The following is a 14,141-nucleotide window of genomic DNA, read 5'->3' on the forward strand; positions in this document are numbered from 1 at the left end:
AAACAAAATTAAAAAGCGCTTCGTGGGCAGCGATCTCGCGCTACCAGCCGATGCGCGCGAACGCGTGTAATCGAGAGTCCGCGCGAAACACTGAAACCTGCATCTCGAATCGACGATCGTCGGCGTGACGTCGATAGTTGACGCGATCGATTCGGAGATTCGAGTCTGGTCGCGGATACGGTTCGCTCGAATTAATCGTTCGATAAACGGATGGGTATCTCGCGAAAGGTAATATTCGTGGGTACTCGGATCGACGAAAATCAACGATTCCGTAGCACAGATCCCGTTCCGCGTTTCTCACGACTTTTACGACTTTCTATCGAATACGATAATTGTCCACGCGTGCGAAGATCTCGATAAAAGAATCGGACATCCATCGAATCATTTCGTCGATCGTTTATTTCTCAAGGCCAAGCGCGCGTTTCCTTTTACCAAACGAATGAAAATGCAAATCGTGAGAAATGAAAGGAGGGAAGCGAGAACCTTGCCCCTTGGGCTATCGCGACGTTATTACGCTCGATATCGCGGCGGTTCCGTTATATTGTGAAAATGAAAAATGCGTCGCGATGATCCTCGTCGCGAACGGACCGGATATTATGCGAAATATATTTGTCAGCGTGGAAAACAGTTGTGTCCCTTTTTATGTACGGAACGCTTTAAGCGAGTCATGAATTAAGCGAGGTGAAAATAGGGGTGGCCATCTCGAAGCTTTTCCCTCGGAATTTCTTAAGGGCCCGTCTACGTAGTGCCGCCATACATTTTCTCGATAACTCCCAAAATTGTTTTTGATTCTCAAGCAAAATTCGACACTCGAGAGGTGGCTTTTCGCGTTAGATGGGCACGAGCGGTCATTATTTCTGGAACGCGCTGTAGAATTCGTTCTTCTTAAGCCTGATAGTCGAAATGGTTACCGCCTGCACGCTTAATTCGATAAGTAATTTTTGATAATTTCTTGCGAGCGTTCCAGCGAATTCCAAGTGGAAGCAATCAACTCGAACAACCCGGGCAAATGCACGTACCGAGGCTCGTTACACGAATCGTTCCTCGCAAACGATTTCTTTCCGCGAATTCTCGCGTGTTGCGCGCCGCTACGGCTCGATCCGCGACGCGATGACACGCGCGTTAGCTAATGCTCGCAACACGACACGGGCCCTTTCGCGTGCTCGTGATTTCCATTCTCTGTTTCGTGTCCCCGTAACGGTGGCCTCTGGTCAGGCCCGTTCTCAGCTCTACGTGATGACTTGCCACCGCCGCCATTAGATCTGCCGACTCGAATTTCAGTTGCACCGCTGAGAAACGACTGTCGCGGTTACCTTGTACCTTTGCACGCTCGAATTTTGACCGATCGCACCTTTAATTTCTTTTCGCTGAAACGAATGTTTTCTATCGCCGCGAAGAAAAAAAAAAAAAAAAAAAAAGAAATAGCAAATTTTCGAGTTGCGCCATTGCGGGCCACTTATACGGCACCGGTGGAAGCTCGTACGCGCGCGGATAAGCGACGCAAGAGGTTTACGATTTTACTTTATTGCCGGGACGATGCATTGTCAAAATGTGTTATGGCCACGGTGTATAGAGCCTAGTTTAATATCCTGTCTGCATTTAATCGTACCGGTATTAGAGTGCGGCTACGGGTGGTCCCATTAACTGTCCGCCGCGCTGAAGCGGCTTTACTTTACCTTCCACGAATATATCCGTCCTGTATTTGCGTTATTAGTTCGCGGTAACATCGTCGAAATTTTTTTCCCCCCCCCCGCGAAATTGCCGATTAACGCGTCGAAACTTTAAGCCCCGGGTCAACGAAATTAAGGGAAACAATGAAGCGCCGGCAATCTCGTTTACCGACCGCTTAATCCTGGTTTCGCGCAAAATTTCTCCACCATCTTTAACGAACGTTGCGCGCGATTGTCCCGGCGAAAACAGTTTTGTTGCGCGTCGATTGGTGCAACGATAACCGGTGATTCCGTTCCCGAGTAGCACACTCGAAAGAAATGGCGTTTCGTCGTTTTTCCATCGGTTCCACGTTATATGGAAGCCTATATTTTTCAGCGCGGAAATCGTAGACCTTTTCTACGGAATCGGTGCGTGCCACTAAGTAGTCATAGTCAATGGCAACGCGAAGTGAAAGTCGTCCGTTATGGCGGGGCGTTAAAATCGAGATAAATTTAATTTCATTGCCGGCAAGTGAGCGAACCAATCGCCACCATTTCAAATTTACGACCCGGTCGACGGTTCATGCTTACCGCTTGTTACGACGAACCGATATTAATGTCAGCGACGATAACAAATTAACCGAGTTAATTATATCGTGTTTCGATATGCTCAGCCTATGCGATGTTAATTTTACATCTCGATATTCGATATCTCGGCAACTATTAATTTTAGGATGAACGCATCTCGACTTTTAGTTTCAACGTTTGTCCGACAAAATCTAAAACTCGAAGATCGTTTACGGTACGGAATGCTATTAACGAAGGCTCGCGTCTGGAGGGACACCCTGTATGATTCGCACACCGTAAATACGTACACGCTGTCTCGAATGTGGGATACGCGTAGGATGGCGAAGAGACGAAGAGGGTGCAGCGGATGCGAACTGGAACACTATGTCTCGGTCGTAAAACGCGGACTGCGGTTAAATTTGTATTTGTAGAGCGGTAAACTTGTTTCCTTGGACTATTTGCCGTTCGCTGTTCGACCGAGGAACGCGTCTAACCCTTTCCTCGACACATGCCGGTGACTAAACATCGGCTGCAGATTTTCAGAGTAGCGATCGCCCCCGGTTGACATCGAGCGCGCGAGGGGATTCATTTTTAAATCTTATCTTCACAACGTAGCTTATTACGAAACCGACTCGTTGCATTTTTCCTGGTCTTTCTTACGATCGATGCTTAAAACGGTGGTTACTTAACGAAATTCCCACGCTACCTTAAAGGAGTTACAGAATCGGGTATTGCCGTAGGTCACACCTTTTGCTACCGAAGTAGCCCGAACAGCGCAAATATCGAATTTGTTATACAACAGACTTCGGGTAATTTACGCGTTCGACTCTTTTATTTGTCATACCCAGCTCTTCTTTCTGTCCGTAATTACAAACGGTCGGTGCGAATAGCTACGAGGAAACGATATTTACACAAAAAGAAGAAGAATGAGGGAGACTCGCGCAACAATGGAAATTACCAATTTTAATTCCATCGGCAATCGATGGAAATCGCGTTCGATGTGGAAGAATTTATTAAATTGTGAACTCGTGCTCGGTGATTCTATCTGAAAGGACAAATAGCGATATTGTTTTCTAAATCAATGGCGTATCGCGCATCTGCATGGGATACACGGGTGGCGATGTCCGTGCCGTGCGACATCGATCGGTAAATTTAATAAATATTCATCGGGGGAAGTACTTGGTAATCGTGGAACCCTGAATTTGAACCGAACTCGTTAACTTAAATTCGTATGTGACTACGGCATTAGTGTGTTAATTGTAGCGACCGTTTCCGTTCGAATCGAAATCTCGGTCTCTTCGAAAACTAAATATATACTCGATCGTCGAACCTTGGTTTGTACGAAAATGAAATCGTGGATTATCCTTTTTTTTTTCCCGTCGATTTGTCCCTAACGATGAAACGAACACGTCGGTAAAAAGTTTCGAAAAAGTACGACAATGGAAAATTCGTTCCTCGAACATAAATCGCGGCTGCTTATTTCCGATGGCCGTCGTCGAAAGCGATATTTCTCGACGATCTATCATATCTCGTATAGAAATTGCAGGTGCGTACGCCACTATCCTCCCCTTGGGTTCCATCAGCCGCTCGTGACCAGGATTACGCAAGATAAACGCTTTTAATTATTTTTCCCCCGTGGACAGAAACCTCGAAATCCCTTCGGCAAACACGAGTAATACGAATCGGCCCCCCCCCCCCCCCCGACAGGATGCAGTTCTTCACCCCTCCTGGCTGCTCGCGTCTCTCGCGCGCGCATGTAACTGCGTTTCGGAGGGTTTTGCGTGGTTACACACGCGCGCGTGTAATATCTGCAGAGGCGTAGACGGGTCCATTGACCGCGGCGGATGAATACGCGCATACGCGTGTATTATTGGGGTAAGTTTAATGTTCGTCTCTGTTTCAACCAGTCGGTTTCAAGCAGACGTAACACTCGCCCCGTCGTCCTTGTTCTTTTACGAACCCTATTAATCGGATATCAGGCTACACAAATTTCCAAGGCGATCACCGAGCTACGCCATTGCGCGCGAGGTTGCGGGGGATGTCGAAAGGAGAAGACGAGGGAACGGAGGGATAGAGGGCGATCGAGGTGGATGGAAAGGTGCACACGTGGCGAGAGAGGGAGAGAGAAAGTGGCTCTTTTAACAGGCCATTATTGTGTGCCAGGGACATTTTCCCGGGCCATTATTGTATCTGACGATAAGTCGGGAGATAACCGAGTCGACCGGGCGCGGGCGTCCCGACGCGACGTCCCCCGTTGTTCCATTCGCAGGCCGCGTGCGCGAGAAAATCGGAATCGTTATCGAGAGGCGATCGGTGACTAAGCGTTGTTTGTTAAGTGGATCCTGTCGTGGCCGTCGTTCGGTTCGTTTTGAATTATTGAAAGTTTACGACGCGTCACGTTTCGATGAACTCGTCCGTTTTTGTAATCGCTGGCGTTTCTAAAACAGTAGCCAGGTCCAGACTGAAAGGGAAACAGGCTCAAAGAGCTCGTGGAACGTTCGAGGATCGCGAGTTCAATTAGAGCCGCGTCCGGAGGCTGACGATCTTAATTAGCCCCGATGTAAGGTGGTCCAACCCACGGTGGACCGTAGACCGTAGATTAGGAAACGTCGATAGGGTCCGTAATAACAAGCGACATTATCCGAAGGACTCATAATTCCGGTGCTACCGATAGCTGGGAGGGAAGCGAGTATGGGAAAAGAGAGAAACGGCAGGAGAAGAAGAAGGAAGGGATTCAGGGGGCAGCCCTTCAATTATCGAGCGCGGCTCGCCTGACGGCGGCCATGTTGCACGATCCGATGTCCACCTTCGGTGTCCATTCTGGACACTCGTTCAGGACTCCCGGTCGACTGCCACCGGACTCCGCGGGACTATTGCATATGTATTATATGCGATTGTGTTCCGAGAAACTTCTGGCCGACATACGAGAACTCTGTCCGGTGTTCTCTCCTTCCTCTTCGGGCCAGCTCCACGGGATGGCCCTCTTCCTCTGTCTTCAGGGAACTCTACCAGAGTCACTTTGCACCTGGCCCGTGTTCGCTCGTTGGCAGCTCTCGTTTCGAGCGAACTCCTCGCGATATCGTCTATCCCTTACTCCTTCTACGCGCTCTTTTTTCGCCTCGTTTCTTCTCCCTGTTTCGCTGCCCTCTCGCTCTCTCCCTCGATTCGCTCGCTGTTCCTCGAAGGGATGAACGAAAGAACAAGAACCGTGGCGCGCACGTCCATCTTGCCGCGTGATCGTGCGACCACTGTCGACACAACCACGGCAAATTTGATTCGGTATGGTTTTTTCTCCGAGGATCATTGGGAGTGTACCTCGAAGGAAGGGAATTGTTTGGACACGGTTCTCGGACGGAGGGTGTGACACGGTATGTTTCTCGAAGTGATTTCCGACGCGGTCGCTTTGTTTTTGCGGAGGATTCGAATAGGACTCCCGTTTCTGTTGGATTATTTACACGACTCATCGAGAAAAACTTTCCGTTGTTGTCGTAGCTAATTCTGGTAAATGTCGAGTCGAGACTCAACGGTTCGCGTCCTTCTGTCGATTGACGCATACAAATGTGACGCATAAATGTCAATGCCTGCCCTGGACTGGCCCAAAGCATTGACCTCCGGCCAGCGGTTAAGTGATTGTATTCTAATTATTTTCATTATACAGCGATTCTAATCGAATCGACAATCGGTCGACAATCGCCGGAAGTATTACACTCATACATAAATTTGGTTTGCGTGCCCGGTTGCGCGTCGAGGGAACGAATTTTTATCTAAAGCGCGTTGAAAAATAGTAAATCATTTTTTCCTTCTATCACCGATTAAGCAACTATGAGTAATTCGAATCGGTAATACGTGCCGCGGTCTCGACGAATGACCCTCTTACCGTCACCGTGGAAATATCACGCGACGTTCATCGATGCTAATATAATTCGTAATTGTTTTGCATACGATTAGCGGGCCGTGCGAAATTGTTACCTTGTCCGTCATCGTACCGTTGCGATCATTACGAAACGAGAATAGACGGTCGCGTCTTCGATATTGAAATCGGGGTAAAGTTAATTTACGCGTCGCAATTTCCGATCAACTATTTCAGATTTATACTTAAACAAACCGAGCCACCTTGCTGGGCGTCCGAAATAACAGTTTCAGTTTTATACGAAGGGAGGAGCCGGATGAATCGAGCGTCGCGGTCCATGAAAAATCCCCCCTCGAAGAAAACACCTGAGTCGGTTTCGCGGTATCGGACGCGGCTGCACAAAGGAAAAGTCGTAAGTCAAAGACGGCAGACGGTTCCCGCGTCATTTGTCATCGGGCCAGGGCGCAATTGTTCGCCAGCCTCGGCCGCCATCTTGCCGGCCACCCTCCCGATACCTAATAGACCACCCTACGCATTCAGCGAACTCGGTGATAAATCGTGAAATAATCTCGTTCGGGTCGCATTATGTCGGATTTATAAACGGCCGAGAGAGGTCGGCCCCGATTCGCTCGAGCTCACTGGCCCGTGAGGCTGTTTCATTTTTCGCCTCGATTTCTCGCCCCGGCGCCGCCTTCGCTTCGGCTCGATCGAGAGTCTGTCATGGACTCGATCCTAATGATGACTTTATGGGGAGTAATGTGTCGGTAATATATCGAGGGAAGGACGCTTTCAACCTCATCTTTCCGTGTACGGTTACGTCGCGTCGCCTCGGCACGATTAACTTCGGTTCGAATCACTGGAATTGTACGGAACGAGCGTCGGCTCGTTTTGGAGATTCTTCTTTCAAGAATGTTAATTGCTTCGTCAGGGTAAATCGGGAAAATTGTCTGTGTCAACGTCCAAACTCCATTCACTCGGGAAGGGTTCGTACTCCAGAGACTTGGCCGGTAGTCTCTTTTATTCGTGGCTGGTCTTCCATGACGAACGTTGCGCTTTTTCGACGAATTTGCATTCTGTTTGCAAGTACAACAGTTCGCTAGAAGATTCACCCCAAGATCCGCGAAACGCCGCTCGGAAAGTGTTGCTCGCGTTTCCGAGCTCGTTCGAGGACGATGACGGGCGTCCGTCGCGTCCCTTTTCAGGGGTAACTTCATTAACTTTAGCTCGCAACAGCGAACAACTCGAGGACTCGACTGCCATGAATACGTCGAGTCCCTTTCATCGAGAGATTTTGGAAAATCATTTCGAGGATGAAGATGTTCGGTCGAGCGAGGCTTTGTCCGGGATTTCACGGGACGAATTCATTCACAAGAGTTGTTCGGCGTGAATGGCCGCTCTCTGGCCGCGGTTATGATCTCGAGAGGATCGATTCTGCAGCTCGAGTGGACGTTTGTATTCCGAAGTGTCCTCGCGCACAAACGATTCCCGGCGAGGCGAGATACGTTTATGTGAAATCGTTATTGAGAGCATCTTCTTCGTTTCGGGCCCCGTTGTGTTCCGGACAGGATCGTATCGTGCTCGACACAATGCGAACCCCTCCGACTAAAAACCTATACATTATTATCTGTCAAATCGTTTCGAGTCACTTACTTTATTTACACCGATGAATTAAGAGCGACGTACGCGATTCTTTTCGTCGCCGCGTAATTTTCTTCACCGGCATCGAGTTGGACGTTTGGATATTCGAGAGGCATCTAGAGTCGATATTCGGTGTTTCTTACGATTCCTACTCGTCCACGGTATTACCGTCCAAGTGTCTCTCGACTGGTTCGTGGAAAAAATATGAGTAACAGCCCCCGGCAATGGCCTCGTAAAGAGGGCTTTACAGTATCGTAACTTTCGAATCGCGCAGTTCGGGCGACCCGGTCGTAAAAAGCCTATTATCTAAGGGCTCGCCGCGTTGCGCCGAGTTTGATAATAAATCTGATATAATTATTTCGCTCGCGTCGCGAACTTTATCGTCCACGCTTAAATTATCTTCTTTCCTCTCGTTACGTTGCGCAAATAAAACGAACCCCGAACGTTACGAACCGGGAACGTCTTCGCGCTCGATTCTTTCCTTCCTGTCTTTCTTAATTAACAAACAAAAAGGGTCGGGGAAGCTGGGAAACCAGTTAGCTGCGAGAAGAAAAATATGGACGAAACGATCGATCCTGGCGTCTCGTGCACCCCTCTCGCTCCCGGAAATTCACGGTATCCGCGCCGACCTCGTTTTCTCGTTTGCCTGAAAAATATATAAAACGAACGAACGAATAATTCGCAAACGATTCTTCGCGAGCTTGTACAGCGATTTTTTGGGAATATTTCCTCAGGTTTTCATTAAAAAAAAAGTTGCACGGTATAGGGACTTCCTTTGAAAGAAAAATTCGTCAAATTCGGTCGAACTGGCGGCGATACCCGATATCCGCTCGCTCCTGCGACGGAATAAGCGAAAAGCGTTTTACAGAGACAGAACTCGAGGGGATGGCCTCGCCGAGATTTCGCTCGAAAATAGCACAATAGCTCATCTCCCGGCGTTGATACGGAGCCCTCCTATGCTACTCTCTGACTTATCGAGTGAGGCATATTTAATTTCCGTTCAACGCTGCCGTCCCACCCATCCCGCTCGCTTACACACGCGCGCGGCTCCCGCACTTATTCGTGCGGCCACCTACACCGGCGCGTCTGCACGCCCATTCACACCTACTCGGACCATCCTCCATCCTCGAAGCGCCTACCACCCCCTTATCTACCGTTTTCCAATAAGGTTTCCTACTGCGGAATTACCCCTTTGCTACGCGGCACAATATTCTCTTACCGCGGGACATTACGTCCGTGTCTTTTCCTCGAATCCGCACTTTATCATTTCTCATCGAATTTGCCGTGCTTTCTTACCCCTCTTCCGTAAACTAACAATGAGTCTCGTTTTCGCGGTAACGAACCGTTCGATGTTGGCGCTCGACGCGTTGAAAATGTTCTTTTCCTCCGTTTAAAATAAATATCAACGTTGAACTTTACGCGAATAGAATTTCTGCTCTCGATGTCCTGCGCGTAGGGCTGTCGACGTCAATAGCGCTATGCTCGAAGCGAAACGTCACGATGCTTTTTATAAAACACACAGCCGACGGTCCGCGGAGAATTCAGAGAAGAATTGTTTCTAAACGGTAATAATTGAATACCATCGTGTCACGAGGCAGACGCCTGAATTTCCTCGTTTCTGCGAGACTTTTTACAGCAGTCTCTCATCCTCGACGTGGACCGTTCGATTGTCTCTTAACGAATAAAAGCAGGCATAATACATTCAACCGCGGGTAAGGGGTAGATACGTTCGTAGCTCATTTCCTTCTCATCGGGTATATTCCTCATTAGTTGTTGCGCGTTTAAATGCCACGTTCCGCGACGTATATGCCTTTTCACGCGTTTACAATGAGAGATCGTTTAACGAGTGGTTAGTTCGAGAAATCGACCGGTACGTTCCAGAAATATACAAATTTCGAGGAGCAGTCGAGCAGTTCGATACCGCGAAGTTACATCGATACGTAAAAGTAGTATCTTAGCTGTAAAATTGTTCTACCGTGAGAAAAACGTGTGGCGCGAAGGGAAAAAATTACAGTGGTCGCGGGAGGGTGAAATCCGTCCCGAACTTTTGATATCCATTTCTCGATACATCACGTTTAATCACACTCGTAAGTCTCTCGGGGGGTTCACTCCCTCCCCGGGACCCTCTAACGCTACCAGATTTCCCCTGGTTAAACCACGGTAAACCATACATAATAGGCAAACAGAGAACGTATGGGGTCCATCGTCGCGGCGCTTGACTTTTCGTATGTAATGCTAGCTTTTATGGGGTGCATAAGGGGTCGGGAAAGATTTGTCTCGACCGTCGCGTGTCGGCACGGGCTGCTCGTATGCCGGTGGGTGGACAGTAGTTTCCCGGAGATTTCACCCCTAAGGATCTTGTCCACAGATCGTTGGGTGGCCGAGATTCAATTTAGGAGCGCGCAACATTAAACGCTTATTTATATCGTCGACCAGTTTTTATGGACCCTTCCGTATCTACGAATTGAAATGTCTTGGAGGGGTCGGCGTTATCTCTATGCATATAGTATCAGGTCGATCGGGTGCACGGTGTTTCTCGAGCGGCCGGTACTTTAACCGTGCTCGAGTTACTTTACATTCTTTTTTATCGCGTTTACGACACCTTCGTTTCGTCGATCGTTAAGTAATTTTTATTACCATCGAAGCGATAAAGGGATAAACTCGCAACCTAGTATATCGCATCGGTTACTCCATTTTCTTTCGTGTACTCGTGACTGTCGTTAAAGCTAAAGCGCCAAGAAATCCTGGCCAAAGTCGTCGACGAAACGCGCAACCGTAAGTACGCGTTGTTTCGTCGAGGAACGGTTGCGTTCCCGTTCCATTGTGCGACGATTCCTGAAGCAACTCCTTTTTCCTTTGTCTCCGGCTTGCAGCCGGCACGGGAGTTCCTTTCTCGCCGTGGAACAAGTTAGTAATTAATTTTTGCGAATTACTCGGCAGTCGACGTGCTGCCACCGGTATACGCGCAACTGGAGCACTATCTTTCCTCGTTTTCGTTGCTCGTCTCTCCTAAATAGCGATGGATTCGAGGCGTTCGTGTTTCGATCTTGGACCCGAGCGTTCTCGATTCGTCCGTGGTTCTCCTTCGAGTATTCCGGAGGACGACTTTGAAACTCGAGAATCGACTACCCTGGATCGAGGAGGCAAACGAAGGAATTCTCCAAAAAAGCAATACGCGAAACTCTTTGGAAAAAGAGTTGCTATTACTCCACCTGTTCGACTAGAGCGCAATTAGAATCGTAGATTTCGTCGGGGATAATATAGAGCAGGAGCAAGCACGAACCCAGAAAGAAATTTGTTCGTTTCCAGACGGGGCTCGCGTCCATCGCGACGCCGGCGCCGCGCCGGTCGTCGAGGCGCTCGGCCGCATCTCCGCCACCCCTGCCGCGCCGTGCAGCCCCTTTCCCCGTTTCAGCACAACTCAATTTCTCGTTTCATTCTCCAAGCACGGTGCTATCTCGTTCGCCCGCCTGAGTTCCCCCGACGGCCGCGTATAATACGCCACCTACCCAGTTATAATAATGGCACGGAGGGGTTGGCACCGACACCACCGATGCCACCGACGCCGCTACCGCCGCCGGCTCGCGGCTATGCCAGAGCACTGGTATTGGTTGATATTTCCAACAGTTATGTAATTTCCTGGGTATTGTCGGGGCTCCAGAGAGAGCTCGTAGCTACTCCACTCTGGTGCCTCTGGCTCCGACTATCGTTCGCAGACGCGGCCGAAACGAAAGAGAAGGAGGATCGACGAGAGGGAAGGAACGGAAAGCTCCGGCGGTCGGACCGAGAGGAAAGATACGGGAACTCGACGTGGAGGACGAGGAAACGGCAACGGTAACGGAACGAGACGCGAATACGAACGAAGCGAACGACGACGACTGCCAGAGGAGAAGGGAGACAAAAGGCGTCGTGCGCGCGCGAAAGAGAAGTCGCAAGGAAGAACGGAGCGGACCGGAGCGGAGGACTACGAGCTAGCGACCTCTCTCGTTCTATGGCTTCCTCGAGAGACCGTACGACGACTCTCTTCGAGTTTGCTCCTCGAGATCCTCCGACACCGAGAGATCGCACGGACAGCCATCCCGTGGCTGTCACGGCCAGCGGAGGATCGCAGATAGGAATGTACGGAGCGACGAGTGGTTACTCGGTGTCACGGTGATCACGGATACTGTCACCGGCCGCTGCTAATTTGCACGAATGTCGCGGATCCGGATTCTTCGAACGTTCCGCTCCAGCTTGCTGGCTCGCGTTTCTGCGAACGCGGGCCTCGGTCCACGTGGGATTCTCCGTGTTTTCTCCGTCTCTCGGAATTTTTTCTTACGCTCGATCACGGACTCCGAGGACACGTTCCCTTCGGGGATCAAATCGGAGGGTTGTTCCGATGTATTTGGTCAGACTCAGCCGGCAATTCTGCCTCTCTATCGTTTTCGTTAACAGCCGCGAAAGTAGGATTACGCGATCGTCGAAAAAGAAAGATGATAAGCTCCCGATCGTTGCTCGATCGCGATACCGGCAGCCTCCGCGAGAAGTTTAAAAAGCTGTCCTTGCCGTCGATGGAAAAGGGCAAACGTCCGGAATCTTTTATATCCACTTCATGCCACGATATTTCTTTCCATTCCCTGACTCCGAAATTAGGAGTTCGAAGATTCCCGGGGACAGAAAAAGCTGGCTTGGCTACGACACACAATAGAGGAATCGTTGCACGTGAGATGGTTCGCTGAAAGGCTCGAAGAAACTACCCTCTATCTCGCGCCTTTCGCTCCCGACTCTCCCCGCGCCCTTCCGCGATCCACGGGAGCCCGAGGCGATGTCGCCCCAGCGCGATAAGGCCCGTATCGGGAAGAACGTCACGGCGTTCCTACCCGGTAATTTCCTGCGTTTTATGGGTCGCTTAAGGAGCATCGGGACGCCCGATCGTGAGAATTAGGATGGGCGTCGCGATCTCCCCGTGTTATACGTGATCTCTTGTTACGCGCTAGGAGGACTTCCCTCTTCAACAACTAAACGATTCGACCGCGCGGTTAAAATGTTGGGCGACGAGAAAAAACCAAGACATTCTACCAATTTCGATAAGTAGCAGCCACGGCTACGTTTCACCGGTAGAGCAGCGACGTTAATTCGGTCTGGTAATTAAACCGCCTCGTTATTAGCGACAGCTCGATGAAACGCGTCCGCTATGTATTTAACGGGAATCCGCAAACCCGCCGCGCTGCGAGGAGAAAATCGCGCAGAGAAAATACGCGACCGGCTCGATACGCGCAACTACAGGCCGCAGTTATCGGTAACACGGAGTTCTGCGGCAATGGCGCGGCGACGCGTAGTTTAATTAACAATGAGCACGTCCCCGCGACGTCAAGCTGAATCCCAGACAATGAGAAGTTGTCAGCGTTGGGTCCGGGTGGCGGCTCGACCGGAGGAAGGGGCTGGTATTCGTTGAACACGGCTATAACTGTTCACGATAACGACCCGGCGACGTTTTGTCCCCGAGCACTGCGCTTTTCGCCACCCGCGAGACTATTATTGACCAATTATTTGCGACATCGCGCGCATTCCCTTCTTCTCATCTTCAACGGATCCTCCAAAGTTTGGAATATTTTCAGTTTCGTTTTCTATTTTGGGGCGCGTCGCTTTCGTCAAAGCTTTTCGTTGCTTTTTTGTTATCGTTGAGCGAATCAGAGTCTATCGTGTTATCATAAAACGGTAGGATACGTTTTTTCGTAGTAACAGGATCGAACTTGCGACTATTCTGAAAAAGTACTCGGAAGCATTGAACGATTTCATCGGTGCGATAAAATCCATTTCGGTGCGGGTAGTTTTTACGCCGGTGACACCGAAGCCTCGAGGCTGACTCGTCGGTTAATATTGACTGGCAGCGGTTACGCGTGCGCCAAAGTGGTTGCTTGCCCGAACAACCCTCCCATTTTAACTCGCATCCCCTGAAACCTCGACCACCCCACCGGCCGGCCCTTCGATGCTCATGGCGCGTGCTTTTCCAACTTCCATCGCAATCGTGTTTTTCTAGTAATTTACTTTTCACACTTGACACGTGTCGTAAAAACTGCGCGACTTTTTCTCTCCTCGAAAATTTCTCGCGTTCTTTTATTCGTCGATGCTTGTTCCAACTACTTGTTATCGCTCTTCCTTTACCTTCGTTGTTTGTGTTTCACTCTGTTTGTGCCGTAACGTATCGACGACAACGAAATGTCGCGATTAAAAATGTTTCGTCTCGAAATTTGCTCGATGCTCGGGTAATCGATGGATCGCTTTACGCTACACCGGTGTCGTACAATTACATAACGTTCCTGACGTCATATCTATCCGAGCTTCCGGCCGAAGACGAAGTTACTATTCTCGACGGCACAATTAACCGGCAATGTGCAAGTGTTCCAAAGTAACAGCATGTCTAAACAATCCTGTTATCTTAACGCGTCCCCATTGCA

This window comes from Hylaeus anthracinus, unplaced genomic scaffold, assembly GCF_026225885.1.
Source record: "Hylaeus anthracinus isolate JK02 unplaced genomic scaffold, UHH_iyHylAnth1.0_haploid 12001, whole genome shotgun sequence".
Lineage (NCBI taxonomy): Eukaryota > Metazoa > Arthropoda > Insecta > Hymenoptera > Colletidae > Hylaeus > Hylaeus anthracinus.